Source organism: Phocoena phocoena, chromosome 16 (genome assembly GCF_963924675.1).
Source record: "Phocoena phocoena chromosome 16, mPhoPho1.1, whole genome shotgun sequence".
Lineage (NCBI taxonomy): Eukaryota > Metazoa > Chordata > Mammalia > Artiodactyla > Phocoenidae > Phocoena > Phocoena phocoena.
In genome coordinates this window covers 78,351,155-78,367,340 of record NC_089234.1, presented here as the reverse complement: position 1 = coordinate 78,367,340, position 16,186 = coordinate 78,351,155, and the positions used below count along the sequence as shown (strand labels likewise).

Here is a 16,186-nt window from a genome sequence, read left to right as displayed (position 1 = left end):
CCTATGACGGGGGCTTCCCTGGTGCCACAGTGGTTGGGAATCTGCCTGCCAAAGCAGGGGACACGGGTTCGACCCCTGGTCCAGGAGGATCCCACATGCCGCAGAGCAACTAAGCCAGTGCACCACAACTACTGAGCCTGTGCTCTACAGCCTGTGAGACACAACTACTGAGCCCGCATGCCACAACTACTGAAGCCCGCATGCTTAGAGCCCGTCCTCGGCAACAAGAGAAGCCACCGCAATGAGAAGGCCGCGCAACGCAACCAAGAGTAGCCCCCGCTCGCCCCAACTAGAGAAAGCCCGCGCACAAGCAACAAAGACCCAATGCAGCGAAAAAAATAAATTAATTATTTTAAAAAAAGGTTATATACTCTGGAAGGCAAAAGAGAAAATTATGTCTCTATGTTTCAAAATCTTACCCCAGTATCCAGCACGGGAGCGCTTGCAGCATGCCTACCATTGTGCTAAGAGCTTACTGTCCAACATCTCATTTAATCCTACGAACCCTGGGAAGTAGCTATAAAAATCATTAGCATTTTTTTTGTTTGGTTTTTTTTTTTTTGCTTTTTAAACGTTTAAGTAAAAAATTTTATGTATCATTTACAGCTGTCATCTTTAATCTGGTGGTGCTTTTTTAGGGGGAGAGGGGGCAAGTGTCAAATGCCATTTTGAGAATCTAACGAACATTTGCTGAAGGAAAATTCACATATGCAAAAATAAAAGTGTACCAGGCACATAGAATATTTGTGGATGTTTCTTGGAGCTCATCTTTGGACTCAGGTTAAGAACCTCTACTTTAAACGATGGTAAACACAAGGAACAGCATTTTTGTTTTTCAGATGAAAGAGAAAAACTAAGGCTCAGAGAAGCAAAGTAAATTGCCCACGGCCTCACGGCTAGTAGGGGGCAGAATCCCGATTCAGACCCCGCTGATTAAGCTCTGAAGCCTTATTAGCCCAGGCTGCTCAGGACCAGGGTGAAGGGTTAAATCCTCAACACTCTAGAATGAATATGTTGATCAGGTCTGTTGGATTTTCTCTCTTTTGTGAGAAAAACAGTACTAAGCAAAACAGTACTAAGTCTCTGGCAAGAAACATGGGCTTCGGTGCCCTCTGGGCAAACCAGGCCTGGAGAATGCAGGCGGGAGGAAGTGGGAGGGGTCCAGGGCCCCTTTGCCCTCATTGCTCAGAGGTGAGCATCAGAAATGCCTTCTCTTCACACTCCTCTGTGGAGCACCTTGCTTGTACCAAGAGCCACTCCAGATGCACAGCAGAAACCTCCTCCTCCATCCCCGCTGGGGCCGTCCAAGGAAAGCATCACCTGCAGGAAACGCTGAGACACATGTGGCCAAGGCTGGGTCTTAAAGGACCAGCATTCTATGCGAAAAACTTTTACAAGTCCAGCTGTTTCTACAAGCTGGGGAGACAAGAGGGAACTCCATCCAATGACATACTTCCTCCTTGAGAATTAATTAGTTTTCCATCAAGGATCCACTTGGCCTGGGGCTTGGCCGACTTCTTATTCACAACGCTGGCCTGGGAATTCTGCATCAGGCTGTTGGTCCTGACCTAACACTTTTATTTCCTCAGCTGCTTTCACCCCAAAGTACAGCCCTTCCAGAAAGACTGTGGCAGCGTCCCAAGTACAAAGTCATAAGTTTCTAAGATTCTCTGGTGAATCAGGCACGCAAATTTTCTCAAACCATCACTGTGACCACGGTTTCTGTTATTCCCTGGAATATTCCAGCGACTGGAACCTTGAGCTTTGAGACATCAGACCTGTTCCCCCTCCTAAAATCAATTCCAAGTTGGCCTCATCCCACATCCTTTATGACCAGATCTATGTGTGGGAAGTTAAACATAGAAAGCCGAGGCTATTACCTGGATAAGTGAAGGCCAAGATACAGGAAAGCTGAGGTCTTAAAGGGGGTTCTTGGGGATGTTTTTTGCTTCCCCCTCAAACGATCTGTATCAGGGCCACGATTCTTCATTTCTCCCTTGTATAGGCTGCTGAGGTGTGTCATGCCCCATGTACTCAGAATTCCTCATAGATGCCACAGCCCCACGGAGGAAGCGGAGACGCAAGAGGAAAGGCAAGGTCCCTCTCCTGCCTTCTGTGTTCCACAACTGCCCGCGCCCTCCCCCCGTGTGCGGGCTGCCCCTCCTGTGTTCAGTCTCTTGAGTTTTCCCTTTCTGCAGAATCAACCCTTCCTCGGCCAGATCCCTTGGTTGGAAACCACCTGTTGCCTCAGAGACCCAAGAAAAAAATTCCTCCTACGGGGCATCCATGGAGCCTGCCATGTCTGGCGGCCCTAGAACTTGTCAGAGATGGTCTGTGGCCCTTCCCACTACCATGCTACTGGGAACCCGGCTCCCTTGAAGAGATTGTTCTATGCCCACAGATGGCTGCTTCTGGGGGGCTTTCCTGAGGAAACTGAGGCTCAGAGAATTGAAATGGATTAGCCAGGGTCACACAGGCAGCAGTGGTGGAAAATCCATCCCCGTGCCATAATGTCTCTCGGGCAAGGTTGGGCCTCATTTTAATACACTGTTAGACATGGCAGAGCTCGGCTTCTACCGGAAGCCTTTGATGGCCTCCAGTGCACCTCTCAAAGTCCCCCCCCACTCCTGACTCCACCTCTTCTTCCATTTTGTCAGTGGTTGTTTCTCTTTCCACAATAATCTTTCCACATTCAAGTCACTCAACAGTTACTAAGACTCTCTGAGTCTTAGTGCATCACAGAGCCCTGGGCTGGGCCAGCTCTATGAAGCCTTGTTTCTGCTTCTCAGCATCCCCGCTGTGCCCTTCCAGCCCATCCAAGTCTCCCCATCACGCCCAGGGTGGCTCAGGGCCCTCCAGAGTTGTGCCGTCCAGGACAGAAGCCACTCATCACAGGCGGCCACTGAGCACTTAAAACATGGCTGTTCCCAACTGAGATGGGCTGAAAATGCAAAATACACACCAGACTCCAAACGCTTAGCATGGAAAACGAGAATGAAAAAAACATTCTCGGTAATATGTTTTATATCTATTACTTATGAAAATGACAACATGTGAATATGTAGGATTAAATGAAACATATAACTAAAATGAATTTCACCAGTTTGCTTTTGCATTTTCTTTATATGCGGCTACTAGGAAATTTGAAATTACATATGTGGCTTGCGTTCTATTTCTATTGGACAGAGATGATTTAGAGAAAGCATATTTTTGGTCCAGGAGAAGCAGAGAATCATTCCTCATTCACCAAAACTTCATTGAGCAGATATTCATTAAGTACATGAAGGATAAAAGCAAAGTGCTGTGGTGGATACTGGGAGGGGTACACATTTAACAAGACAGGTTCCAGTTCCCTCAGGGCTCGCATTGTCAAGGAACCACAAGCTCCTACAAATCTCTGGTTTCCAAACAGAGCCAAAGTATGGCTCTAGTGGAGGTGAAAGCACACATGTTCAGGATATATAGGAAAAGGGAGGTAGGGACTCAATCTCCTCAGGATGTCTTTAGGATATCAGAGTTGGTTCTCTAAAGAAAACTAAAATAACTAGCTTTTAAAAAATGTAATGAAAATAAGTGTATTTTCCAAAACAAAAACTTGTATTGAAAAGAGTTGCCTTATATATATATTTTTTGTTTGTTTGTTTTTTGTTTGTTTTTGGGTTTTTTTTGCGGTACGCAGGCCTCTCACTGTTGTGGCCTCTCCCGCTGCGGAACACAGGCTCAGCGGCCATGGCTCACTGGCCCAGCCGCTCTGCGGCATGTGGGATACTCCCGGACTGGGGCACGAACCCGTGTCCCCTGCATTGGCAGGCGGACTCTCAAACACTGTGCCACCAGGGAAGCCCTATTTTATATATATATTTAAATTTCTCTGATATCTAGCTTGATAAAAGGCAGCTAGAGTCTCACATCTACTTCTTCTTTTTGGATTTTGAAAACAAATTTATGGTTACCAAAGGGGAAACGTGGGCGTGGGATAAATTAGGAGTTTGGGATTAACATATACACACTACTATATATAAAATAGATAATCAAGGACCTACTGTACAGCACAGGGAACTCTACTCAATATTCTGTAATAGCTTATATGGGAAAAAAAATCTGATAAAGAATGGATATGTCAATATGTATATGTATAACTGATTCACTTTGCCGGACACCTGAAACTAACACAACATTGTAAATCAACTATATTCCAATATAAAATAAAAAATTTAAACAAAAAAATAACTAGCTTTTAAAAAAGAGAGAACTTTAGTTTTCTCTCAGATTATTGCTTGAACATCAATATCCCAGGGCTGATGGAGCAGCTGCACCATGTCAAGGACCCAGGCACCTTCCCTCTTGTTGCTCTGCCAAGATATGGAGTCCTAATACCAAGTTCACATTCCTGCCAGCAAGACAGGTTGGAAGGAGACAGTTCCTGGTCAAGGAGCTACATCGAGTTTCAGGAAGTCTGGGAAGCACTGCACATTTAGCTGTGTGCCCCATTCAACCTCAGGGGTTCTATGACCACCAGAATCAGAGGAGAATGGATATTGGGGGTAGCTCGCATTCTCTGAGACAGAGGGATTATCTGAGGGGAACCTGGGCAGATGGGTAGGATTTAGAGGTGGAGACGAGAGATGCTAGGCTAACAGAACAGTCTGAAGGCCTCTGACAAGTATGAGGGATGCCTGAGCGAGACGTGAAGGCAGTGTCTGGGTCTGCGACGCAGAATCAGAACTCTCTGCTATGTCCTCCTCACAGCCAGAAGCACTGTTTAGCTTCCCAGGTTGTCAAGAGAAGCTGGATGTTCTTATAAAAGCTCCAGAAGTGTCCTTCACGCAGAAGGCGAGCCGAGTGGAAGTTGAGGAGCCACAGAGCTCGCTGGGCCTGGGAGGTAAAGCCCCATCAGGACCGGAGGAAGGACCTCAAGTGTGAGCACCGGCATATCAGCCCGGCTAGGAAGAGTCTGAACAGGCATGAAGACCAAGGATTTCCTAGGTCGCTGGCTCCCTGAGCTTGGCGAAGTCAGACCCTGAATCTCCCTAATGAACCTGTCATTGACCACCTGCACAGGTATCTGTACCGCCCATATGTTTAAGTTTATGTGACTGTCTGTCACCTCTCACTAGGATATGATAGCCATAAAGGCAAGAGTTTCATTCGCTGACTGCGGTATTTCTAGCACACAGAACATAGCAGGTACTCAACAAAAATCTGTTGGATGAATGTATGAATGAATGAATGAATGAATGAATGTAGGTCAGCCCCTACAGTAAAGCAATTTTGTAACACCCAAGAAGGTATCTGAGAATGAGATGCCCTCCTGAAAACTCGCTATAAGAAGAGACGGAGGGGACTTCCCTGGTGGTGCAGTGGTTAAGAATCAGCCTGCCAATGCAGGGGACACGGGTTCGAGCCCTGGTCCAGGAAGATCCCACATGCCACGGAGCAACTATGCACGTGCGCCACAACTACTGAGACCACGTGCCAAAACTACGGAAGCCTGCGCACCTAGAGCCCGTGCTCCACGAGAGAAGCCACTGCAATGAGTAGTCTGTGCACGGCAAAGAAGAGTAGCCCCTGCTCGCCACAACTACAGAAAGCCCACGAGCAGCAACGAAGACCTAACACAGCGAAAAATTAATTAATTAATTAATTTAAAAAGAAGCAAAGAAGTGAGGGAGGTCACAGTAATGATAATACTTGCTGCTTGATAATTTACCATTAGCCCTTGTTCCTACTTGGTCTTCCCCACGGCCCACTGAGAAAGGCATTCTTCCCATTGACAAATGGAAACACTGAGACTCAGCAAATCTCAGGGAGGAAGAAGCAAAGCTAGGATTCAAACTTACGTCTTCCTTCCTTAACTGCTCTTCTTTCTACCCATTTCTTTTCTTACATAGCCTCCTGGAGACTCTCGATCAATTTCTCAACTGCAGACAAACCCACCCCAGAGGCCCCAGCTGATGTGATAATCTGTAGGGAATCACATGGCCTCCTAAGGAAAAAAGATGACCTTGACCAAGACCTCCCTAGGTGCCCGGCACTATACTGGATGCTTTCTACACATCTCCTTTCATCTTCACAACAACCCCATGAGGTCAGGACCATTATTTAGTTCCATCTGAGGAGTTAGCAGAATTCTGAAATTGCCTTTGCTTTTTCTCTGGAAGCCAAGTCACTGAACCACTGAACCACTGAACCACTGAACGGGAATAGGGTAATCCTGGTATTTGGAGCTAGGAGTAACTCTGCCAAAGTGTGTTCGAGCAGCTGGGAAAAGGGCTACGAGGATGACATGCCCCAGCCTAGGAAAAGCTCTTGTGGTTGGTAAATAATGCAGCATCTTTATGGTGGCTTCCGGACAGAGAGGGAGATTTTTGTTTTTTTAAATGACTTAGATTTAATCATCGGAAGCAAACTAAATGGAGAGCTTACAATAGAGAAGAATTACATGTCAGAGCCTTTTGCAAACTGAGCTGGAACAGAAAGGGACTGGGGCTGCCCCTCAACCCGATCCCTTCCAAACAAAGACATCCACAGTGTCCCTGGCAGTCTGGCTCAGGGAAGGGGGAGACTGTTGGCTCTGTGCGTTGAGGTCGCCTTGCCACCGCTCACTCCTGGCTAGCCATCAGGAGCCCCGCCTTGCTGGCTCTGGTCATCACCCTTTTTTTTTGTGGCCTGATACGATGTCATCAATCCGCAGCAGTAGAACTGCCGTCTCCACTGCTGTCTTATACGTTTGCAGCTTTACAGCCAATGGTTCCCAGATGCCCAGTTCTTTCATGTCCACCAAAGTACCTGTCTCACCATTTACGCCCCAGGTCTCACAATTCTCCTGGGTGTGCTTGGCCCGAAGGGAGGTAAGTAGACGGATGGTGCTGGCCCCACAGTTATGAATAAGGGTACGAGGGATGACCTCTAGGGCTTGGGCAACAGCCCGATACGGCCATTGTTCCACACCAGTCATGGCCTTGGATTTTTCTGTCAAGGCATGAGCCACAGACATCTCAGAAGCCCCACCCCCAGGCACCAGCTGAGGGTCCAGGAGAACACTGCGGCACACCTGCATGGCATCCTGGAGGTTGCGTTCTACTTCCGAGAGCAGAGAGGGAGATTTAATTTCATCTTATGCATTTTGCTTATTTGAAAAAAATTTTTTTCAGCACGGAGTGCGCCAATTACAGCATCATGGCATACATGTCGTACTGACATCTGGAAATATTTAGCAATTCTAGAAACAAACAGTCAAGGAGTTCGCCCAGATCATCAAATACAGATTTGACCCTAACCCAGATTCCCAGCAGCACGCATCAGGAGTGAACAAACATGGAGTTCCTAATGACCCTATCTTCCTCTGTAGCAGAAACAAACATGGTTGGTTCTGGTACCCAGGCCTGGAAGTGACTTGGGGATCCTTGTCTCTGGTATGTTTCCCACTGGCAGCCTCAATGGAATTCAGCAGAAAATCAGGCCACAGGACTGGATGAGACAGGACAGTGGTCCAGACAGGCTGGCAGAAGTTCAGTCCAGGGTTCAAGGGCAAATGGTGGATGAACAGGGGAAGAGGTCAGCAGAGGTCAGGACTGAGTGGGCAGCACCGAGCATTAGGCTTGAGGCTTCAGTGCCAAGCCATCAACAGGACCCAGCAGAAACTCAGGGGCTGGGAGATGAGAAACAGGCCAGAGGCACAGAAGAACACAGTCAGGACATGAGTTGGGAATGCAGTGTTAGGGTTAGGGCCCTTCTTCCTCACAGGTGCTTACAGAATGGGCCTGGGCACACCCACCAACTCAAGTTCCAGATGGGGCTGGACATTGCCACACACACACACACACACATGCCCCCAGTGCCCCTTACCCCCCCGAGGCCCAAGCTTCATTCCAAGCACCGTTTTGCTCTGGCTCCAGTTCACCCGCTGTGCCTCTCCTTCTATTTCCACAGTGAGCGGGGATTTCAGAGTCTTTAGAACGCTCCTGTTGTCCCAGGATCTCCAAACTGTTCCACCAAGCCACACAGCTACCCAAACGAAGTACAAACCCCCCTCTTCCATCTCTGCCAGCCCTCAGCCCACCCCAAGGCGTACCTCATTGGCACTTGCTCTTTATTTCCATAGAAAGAATGTTGGGATTCCGGATATATACCTGGGCATTTACCTTAACCACAAAGAACTAAACTCATACTCTTCCCCAAACTTACTTTTCTTTCTCGATCTATTCCCGACGTGGTGATGAGCACTGTTGTCTGCATAAAACTAGAAACCCAGGGGCCGCCCTAGACTCTTTCTTTTCCCTTTCTTCCCCTGTATCCAACACCAAGTCCAGTGATTTCTTTCTTTTTAAACCCTCAAAACTTCTCAGGCCATATGCCTTCCTATGTATCTGCCTCTACCATCTCTCAAAGAATTATTACAAAGCCTCCAAGTTGGACTTCTGGCCTCCAATGATTCCAGAACAATCTTCCTAAAATATGAATTGGATCGTGAGCTACTTCTCCTTGGAAGCCTTTGTTGACCTCCCATGGATGGATGCTCTTCTCTCCTCATCAGAAATTCAGGGCCCTGGGAAATGTAGACCCCAACCTCTCCCCGTTCCCTCCTTCCTGGCTTTAAGCTCCAGATCAAAGGGGTCTAGCGAAGGTCTGTGGACCTACTGAGATCACAGGCAAAATGTCAGCCATATGTACGTTTTCTAGGACTTGCAATTGTTGTCAAATGGCTCTCAAGGGTCCATGACACAAACACAAGTTAAGAACTACTGCCCTGGGGCTTCCCTGGTGGCACAGTGGTTGAGAGTCCACCTGCCGATGCAGGGGACACGGGTTCGTGCCCCGGTCCGGGGAGATCCCACATGCCGCGGAGTGGCTGGGCCCGTGGGTCATGGCCACTGAGCCTGCGTGTCTGGAGCCTGTGCTCCGCAATGGGAGAGGCCACAGCAGTGAGAGGCCCGCGTACCGCAAAAAAAAAAAAAAAAAAAAATAGAACTACTGCTCTTCACGTGGCATTCCTTCACGGGCCAGACCGTACTCACCTCATACCTGGCTTGTCAGAAGTGTTCAAACACATCTGACCAGAGCCTATGGTAAGAAACATTATATTTCTGTGTAAAACAGAACCAAATTTTTACAAAACAATTCTCACTCGACATACATCATAGACACTCTAATCTTTACTATTTTAGTCATTTCCCTTTTTTTAATGCTGACTGTGATCCCTTAAACTTATTTTACAGCCCATCCACCACCAATGGATTCCAAACCACAGTCTGAAACTTAGGTCTTGAGGCTGTGTCGTATTTGTGGTTCTCTATTATTTTTTTGGTCTCAATTCCCAACTGTCTCGTAAGCTCCTTGAGGGCAGGGATCGTGACTTATACATTTGCAGTACTGCCCCAAGCACAGAGTCAGTGCGGTAAGAAAACAGCTGGAAGACATGTGGGGAAGAAACAAAGTACTACCTGGTGTAAAAACTGCCAACTACTTCAGGCATGGAGATGTGACAATCATTATTTGGTGGAGGAGAATTCCCTGGATTGCATTTAGGGTAGGGGTCCCCAACCCCTGGGCTGTTAGGAGCCAGGCCGCACAGCAGGAGGGGAGCGGCAGGTGAGTGAGTGAAGCTTCACCTGCCGCTCCCATCACTCCCCATCGCTCACATTGCCACCCGAACCCTCCCCCGCACTCCCATCCGTGGAAGAACTGTCTTCCACAAAACCGGTCTCTGGTGCCATAAAGGTTGGGGACCGCTGATTTAGGGGAAGGGTGGCGTCTCTGTGATGCTACTTTAGCACAATCTCTGTCGGCTTGAGTCTGTCCCCTAGAACAGAAGATGCACGGACTTGTGTGGTAGGAAAAGCATTGGCCCACGCATAGCTCAGCAGAGCGATAAACCCTAAACGCTTTGAGATCTCTCTCCCACTAGACATAGGAGGAAAAAATGAATTACTAACGGAGTAAAAACGCTGCTTTGCGAAAGACACCAACAAGGTGAGGAAGGAACCTTTTTATTTTATATCTATCGATCGGTCTTTAAGAATTTGTTGTTCTCGGCTACATTAGCACGGGGCCAGGCAGAGGATTTTAAATACTTGGTGCCTGCCCTCCAGAGCCTGACAAACCAGCAGATGTGTGGAAACCGACAGATGGAAATGATTAAGGGCTAAACCGCTGGTGTGGACTCAGAGGCAAAAGTTCAGGAGGGGAGATCTCATGCTCGAAGGAGGTAAGCTCTTCATTCTAACCCAAAGCTAAAGCGCTGGTATTGTCTTGGTGTAAACATTAATATCGCAGGAAACCAGGGGCCAGATAAGCTGGAGGACCTTTGTCAACCACAGAGGCTGCTGCTATAGTGGCAAAGAGGCTGCCTGACTGGTCTGTTTGCAGAGGGAGGGGGTGGTCCCGAGGGATGTCGCTCTGCATCACAGCCCGTGCAGCGCCCACCGTGAGAGAGCCCTTCTCTCTCCTGCACAGGTGCCCCTGGGCAGCCCTAAAGGGCTGGGCTGCTTCCCCACTTGAGTGTCCCACCCAGAACCCCAAACCCCATCACAGGCAGACCTGGAGGCAAGTTCCTCAGCTGCTACAACCTCCTTGTTCCAAAGTGAGATAACAATCATGGTTGTCCTCAAAGGATGTCCTGAGATCGTGTCCATTCAGGAGCTAGCGCATAGTACGCACTCAATAAACACAGTCACGGCTGATTTGCGCTTCCTTCACTCCGTTGATTGACACGTATGCATTCCTGCGTTTGCCTCTCTGAACTGCCAAATAGAGTAAGGGCTTAGAGGGACACTGACGCAGCTAAATGGATGAACCCTAGCCCTGTAACACCCAGTACAATGGCACACACCCCGTGCGGGTCAGATCCCACAGACTAGAAGTGACGGCTATAATAGGAATAGTCCAGGTCCCAGGATAGGGGACGTGGGGAAATCGACTTGAATAAATACCAGCAGTTCATGTTCAAGTGCCATTTGGCTGAGACAACCACACACTTCCTTTACCAGAAGCACTTGCTTCTCCCTCCCCTACCCCTGCCCACCCCAATGGGACTGCTTGGAATCAGGGTGATTCACCCTCTGAACAGAGCAAGGGGGTATCCCTGGTTCACATCCTGCCCGCTGTACTGTTCAGAGGCCAATTCACTTTCTGCCCTCCAAGTCCAAAGGCATGAGAACAGGAGGAAATGTTCAGCTGGGCATGCTTTAATAAAACAAAATAAACTCAGCTACGAGTCCTTATGAAACTGCTCTCTGGGGAGCAGTTTCCCTGCCTCTGACATGCTCCCAGGAGAAACATGCTTTTAAAAGGAGACTTTAAATTCCCACCCTACAGTAAACACACTCTTTCAATCACACTGCAGCAAAAACGGCCAGTGAGCCACCCTAAGAAACCACGGCCCCAATGTACGAAGGCACACAACCCGCCTCCTTTCTCCATTCTAATAAACCGCCCTTGGGCCTTGGGTGGTTTTTTTGTTTTGGGGGCTTGTCCCAATGCATTGAAAGGCGGCCTACTCCCTGCACTTTTGTATTTGCGTTGTGGGCACCCTCATGCCATTCAACACAAGCAATCCAATCACGACACACAGCCGTCAGCTTGCCCCACTCCTAGGAGAAGCTAAAGATGTGCATCCTCCCCGTCCTGGCAGAGATGGGGCCCATCCTGCATGTGAAACAGTGAAAAACAAGACGCAGGGCCTTCCCCCAAACACAACTGTGGCGAAGATGGCTGGGGGCCTGAAAGACCACTCTTTTTTCTTCCACGGCAGCAGCATTTTAACCTGGGCACACGGCTGCCCAGAATAAGATCACGTTCCGGCCTCTTTGCCGCTCCTTGGCCCCGTGAGTGCTAGTTAGTGGGATGTTAAGCAGAGGTGGCCCGTGGCTGCACTTTCGGTCTCTTTTCTGTCCTGTCGTCCTTCTTGCTGCCTGAAAGTGGGTGTAGCCATCGGGGACTAGAAGGAAGAAGGCCACTCCCTGGGGAGGGTGGGGTAGGGAGTCAGGGGAGCCTGGGACCCCAAGGATGCCATGGTCACTTCCCTCCGGATGCAGTTTATGTGAGAGAGAAATAAACGCCTATCTTGTTTAAGCCACTGATGCACTGAATTTTCTGGGCCGTGGAATTGAATCCTGCCCTAATTATAGCAGTTCTGTCCCAGAACAAAGTCACCACTGGAAATGGTGGGTGGGTCCCATCTGCTATGCCCATCCACCAAGCCAATGCTCAACGCAAGACCCTAACCATACAAGTCATCACCCAGACAGCCTGGTTTCCAGAAAAGCAGAGCCACCAGTTCACCCCTTCATCTGTCCAGCTATTTTGTGAGTCAAGACTCTGTGCCAGGTGCTGGACTGGCTCCTGAGCTGCAAACAGGACGGACTGGGCTCTGTCCTCCCAGGGATGCCTCTCATCTCACAAGGACGAGAAGCCAAGACCAGGGAACGTGATGGGGAGGTAAACACGAAAAGGGCAGCGACAGGGCACAGGGCTGGGACTCGGCCTGGTGAGGGGGCTGACGCCGAAGGACAGCTGGCAGGTACGCTCACTTGTCCTACGTTCATCAGATGCACGTTCACGGGAGGAGAGAAGTGTGTACAGAGGAAGCGTGGCTGCGCGGGTGGACGGAGAATGTGCACGGGATCCGGATGGCGGACGCGGAGCCGCCGCGGCGGCGCTCGGAGGGCTCACAGAGGTTCCCGTGGTCTGTCGCCGGGCCACCTCCGTGCCGTGGGTGGCTGCGGAATCTCCTTTCAGCTTCTCCAAGTCTGGAGCAGGCGCGGATGCAGCTCTGTGAGGAGGCACCAGCTTCTCCGGTGGGCGCCGTGAGGACAGACGCGTTGTCCTCGTTCTCCCCTGCTCCGTGTCCCCTCCCTTCCCCAGCTGCCCGCCCTGCTCACCCGCAGAGACCTCATGCCTCAAAGCCCCATCAGAGTACCTACCCCATCCACATCCTCCCAGCTCCTCCGAGTGGCCCCAAGTTAGTACCCTCCTCTGATCCCCCAAACGTCCCCTTCCAGGGTTTCACCTCCCGGCTTCTCCCATGATGGTGTAATAAACAAATCCTCTGATAAACCCCTTATTCTTTTGCTCCGTGGTCATGCTGCTTCCCTATTCAGATCCTTACTACCAAATATCAGTGCTGTGAAAATCAAAGAAGGGCTATAGAATCCTTGGGGATTAAAGGAGACTGAAAGAGACAGGACAAGGTGATGCGACGAATGATTCTGGACAAGATCGTACATGCGGGGAGCGGGGGATGTTATAACAAGATTATTGGGACAACTGGGAAGATGTGAATGTGGACTTCACATTAGATCACAGTAGTGAAACTGATCATCACATTGTGGTAACACAAGAGAAAATCCTTCTTCTTAGGAGATACTCGCTTCCTGGAGAACCCTGTGGTCTGCAACATAATCCCAAATGGCTCAGCAAAAAATACAAATAATACACATTCATAGGGAGGGAAGAAGCACAATGTGAACTTGTAAATCGGTGTGAAAGGCGTACAGGTGCTCCTTGTAGTATTCTCGCAACTTTTTAAAAGTTGAGGTAGAGTTGATTTACAATGTTACGTTAGTTTCATGTGTACAGCGAAGTGATCCAGTATGTGTGTGTGTGTATATATACACACACACACATGCACACGAACACACACACACACACACACACACACACACATATATGCTCTTTCAGATTCTTTTCCCTTATAGGTTATTACAAAATATTGAGTAGAGTTCCCTGTGCTCTACAGCAGGACCTCGTTGTTTATCTATTTTATATACAGTCGTGTGTATCTGTTAATTCCAAACTCCTAATTTATCCCCCCAACACCGCTATCCCCTTTGGTAGCCACAACTATGTCTCCGAGTCTATTTCTGTTTTGTAAATAAGTTATTTGCATCACTTTTTTAGAATCCACATATAAGTAATATCATATGATATTTGTCTTTCTCTGTCTGACTTACTTCACTTATCAGGATAATCTTGCAACTTTTCTGAGGGATGAATTTCTTTCAAAACACAATGTAAAGAAAAACATTTTAAAAGTTAAAAAAAAATAGGAAGTAGTCCGAGGCAGGCATGGAGGTATTGCGAAAAGGAGAAGAATTTGGAACTCCTCAAAGATCACCAAGAAGGGAGGTGTCAAGCCTGTGAAGCCCCCAAAAGCTGGGTGACAGGGTCTCAAGGTCCCCCAAGGCTCTGGGCCCCAGCCTCCCCACACAATGACCACCACCCCCCTACAAATTTGCTTGCCCTGCTATTTATAGAGCAATCACTTTCCTACATAAAGCCCCGAAATAGAAATGTTAAAAGAGCAGCTGGTGCCTCCCGCGAGCCTCATAAAACGTCTGTTTCCAAACAGCTTCCCTCTGTCATAAATATCTTGTAGCTCTAGCTCCCTCCTTCTTTGTCAGCAGGCGCATTTGCATAAAAATGGGACTCGGTTTATTAAGAATTTATCCCTCCCTGCTGTTTACCGCCTGCCTGAAGATTCACAGGGCCCCGTGTCACACGGCCTGCGATGGTCACACCAACCTTTTGCCTGAAGGTGAGGCATAGTGAAGACTGAAAGAAGGGTCTACTCTTCTTGGGGTTCTGCTTTTCTGCATCAATAAAGGAAACACAAAAGCTGAAACACAGGCACAGGAGCGAGTTCACAGGCCTGGTCCCTGGGTGAAGACTCGGTGGGGTCTTGGGAGGGCAGCCCTCATCAGCTGGATGGGCAGACGCCTGAGATGGCCTTTAGGGTCCATTTGCTCCCAGACTTCCTGGTGCCTTTTGTCTTTCAGATTTGCCTTTGGATGATGTCTTAGCGTGGGCTGTCATAACAAAATACTGGGCAGCTTAACCGACACTTATTTCTCACAGTTCTGGAAGTCCAAGATCAGGTTCCTGGTGAGGGTTCAATTCCTGGCTTTCAGAGGGCCACCTTCCTGCTGTGTCCTCACATGGGGAGAGTGGGAGTGAGAGAGACAGGAAGGGCGCTCTCTGATGTCTCTCGTCTAGGGACACTAACCCTATGGCATCAGGGCCCCACCTTTAATGACCTCTATAAAAGCCCTGTCTCCAAATACAGTCACGCCAGGGGTTGGAGCTACAACATATGAATTTGAGGGTCCACAATTCAGCCCGTAAGAGGGGAGGAGGCTGCTGTCACTAACGTCCCCCAAACCCTTCTTTTGGTGACAAATTAAGACTCCCCCATCTCAGCTGCCTTTAGCTCCTGATGACCATCTCCTCCTTGCTGTCAGCTGAAGTCCTCAGTGCCACCAGCCGCTGTCGGCAAAGGGCCTGCCCCGACTGAGGGGACCGAGGGCTGAGACCAGAGGCAGATATGGCTGGAAATGTCCGAGTCACTGTGTGCAGGCAGTGGACATGTGAGTTCTTGCATGTGAGGAGTGCCAAGCCCCAGCCATGTTCCACCCCCTCTGGACACAATGCAGGGGAGGGACGGCCTCCCTGGGGGCACTGACCGTGGGAGAGCCGCCAGGTGACCCCCGGACTGGGTACTCAAGCGCTCTCAAGGGCTTGCCCCAAGCACGACAGTCCTCACATGGAAATGCGTTCAGCTTTTTTGCCCATTGTTGCATGCTTAACAATTGGGAATGTTTTCCTTGGAACCGGTTTGTAATCCCATCATGCTGTACTTCCTTTGTACTGAACAAGTGTTATTTAATGGGGCCGTTTTGATTGTTTTGGAGATAGGGGCATATTTGGAAAGAGGAGGGGTTTGTGTGAGTTGATTACATTGGCCAGCTTCCTCTATTTTTTCTGGGAAATCCTTCTTCCCGTGTGCATAGATGGTAAGTCTCACAGAAGAACCGTACGACGCGGCATGTGAGACCCTTGCCCTGGGCAGCTTCGCGGCGACCCATCCAGGCCTGCAGCTTGGGGTCCTTGGAGGCCACGGATGGATGGGGTAGAGGCTGCGTCAGTGGCGCCTCGTAAAGTCGTGAAGTCACACTCAGGTAAAGCCATCAGCGGGAGCTGGCCTGGCTCTTTCGTGCTGGAGACGGGGCATATCAAATTCCAAGTCCGTTCCAAAGGCCTCTTGCTTGCCTGGGTCACAGCACAGGCGTCTGGGGCCCCTTTCTTCCCTTTCCTTAAACTGCTCCCTCCCCTGGCCCAGGAGGCCTTTCCTCTCTTAGGGAAGGTCAGCCTCCAGTAGAAGAATGACCATTGTTCCTTCACAGGGAAA

General features: G+C 49.2%; 1 pseudogene; it reads right to left on the bottom strand.

Moving 5' to 3' along the window:
• Window positions 1-6,612: 6,612 nt before the first annotated feature.
• On the bottom strand, window positions 6,613-8,041 carry LOC136136066 (T-complex protein 1 subunit gamma pseudogene; annotated as a pseudogene).
• Window positions 8,042-16,186: the final 8,145 nt, after the last annotated feature.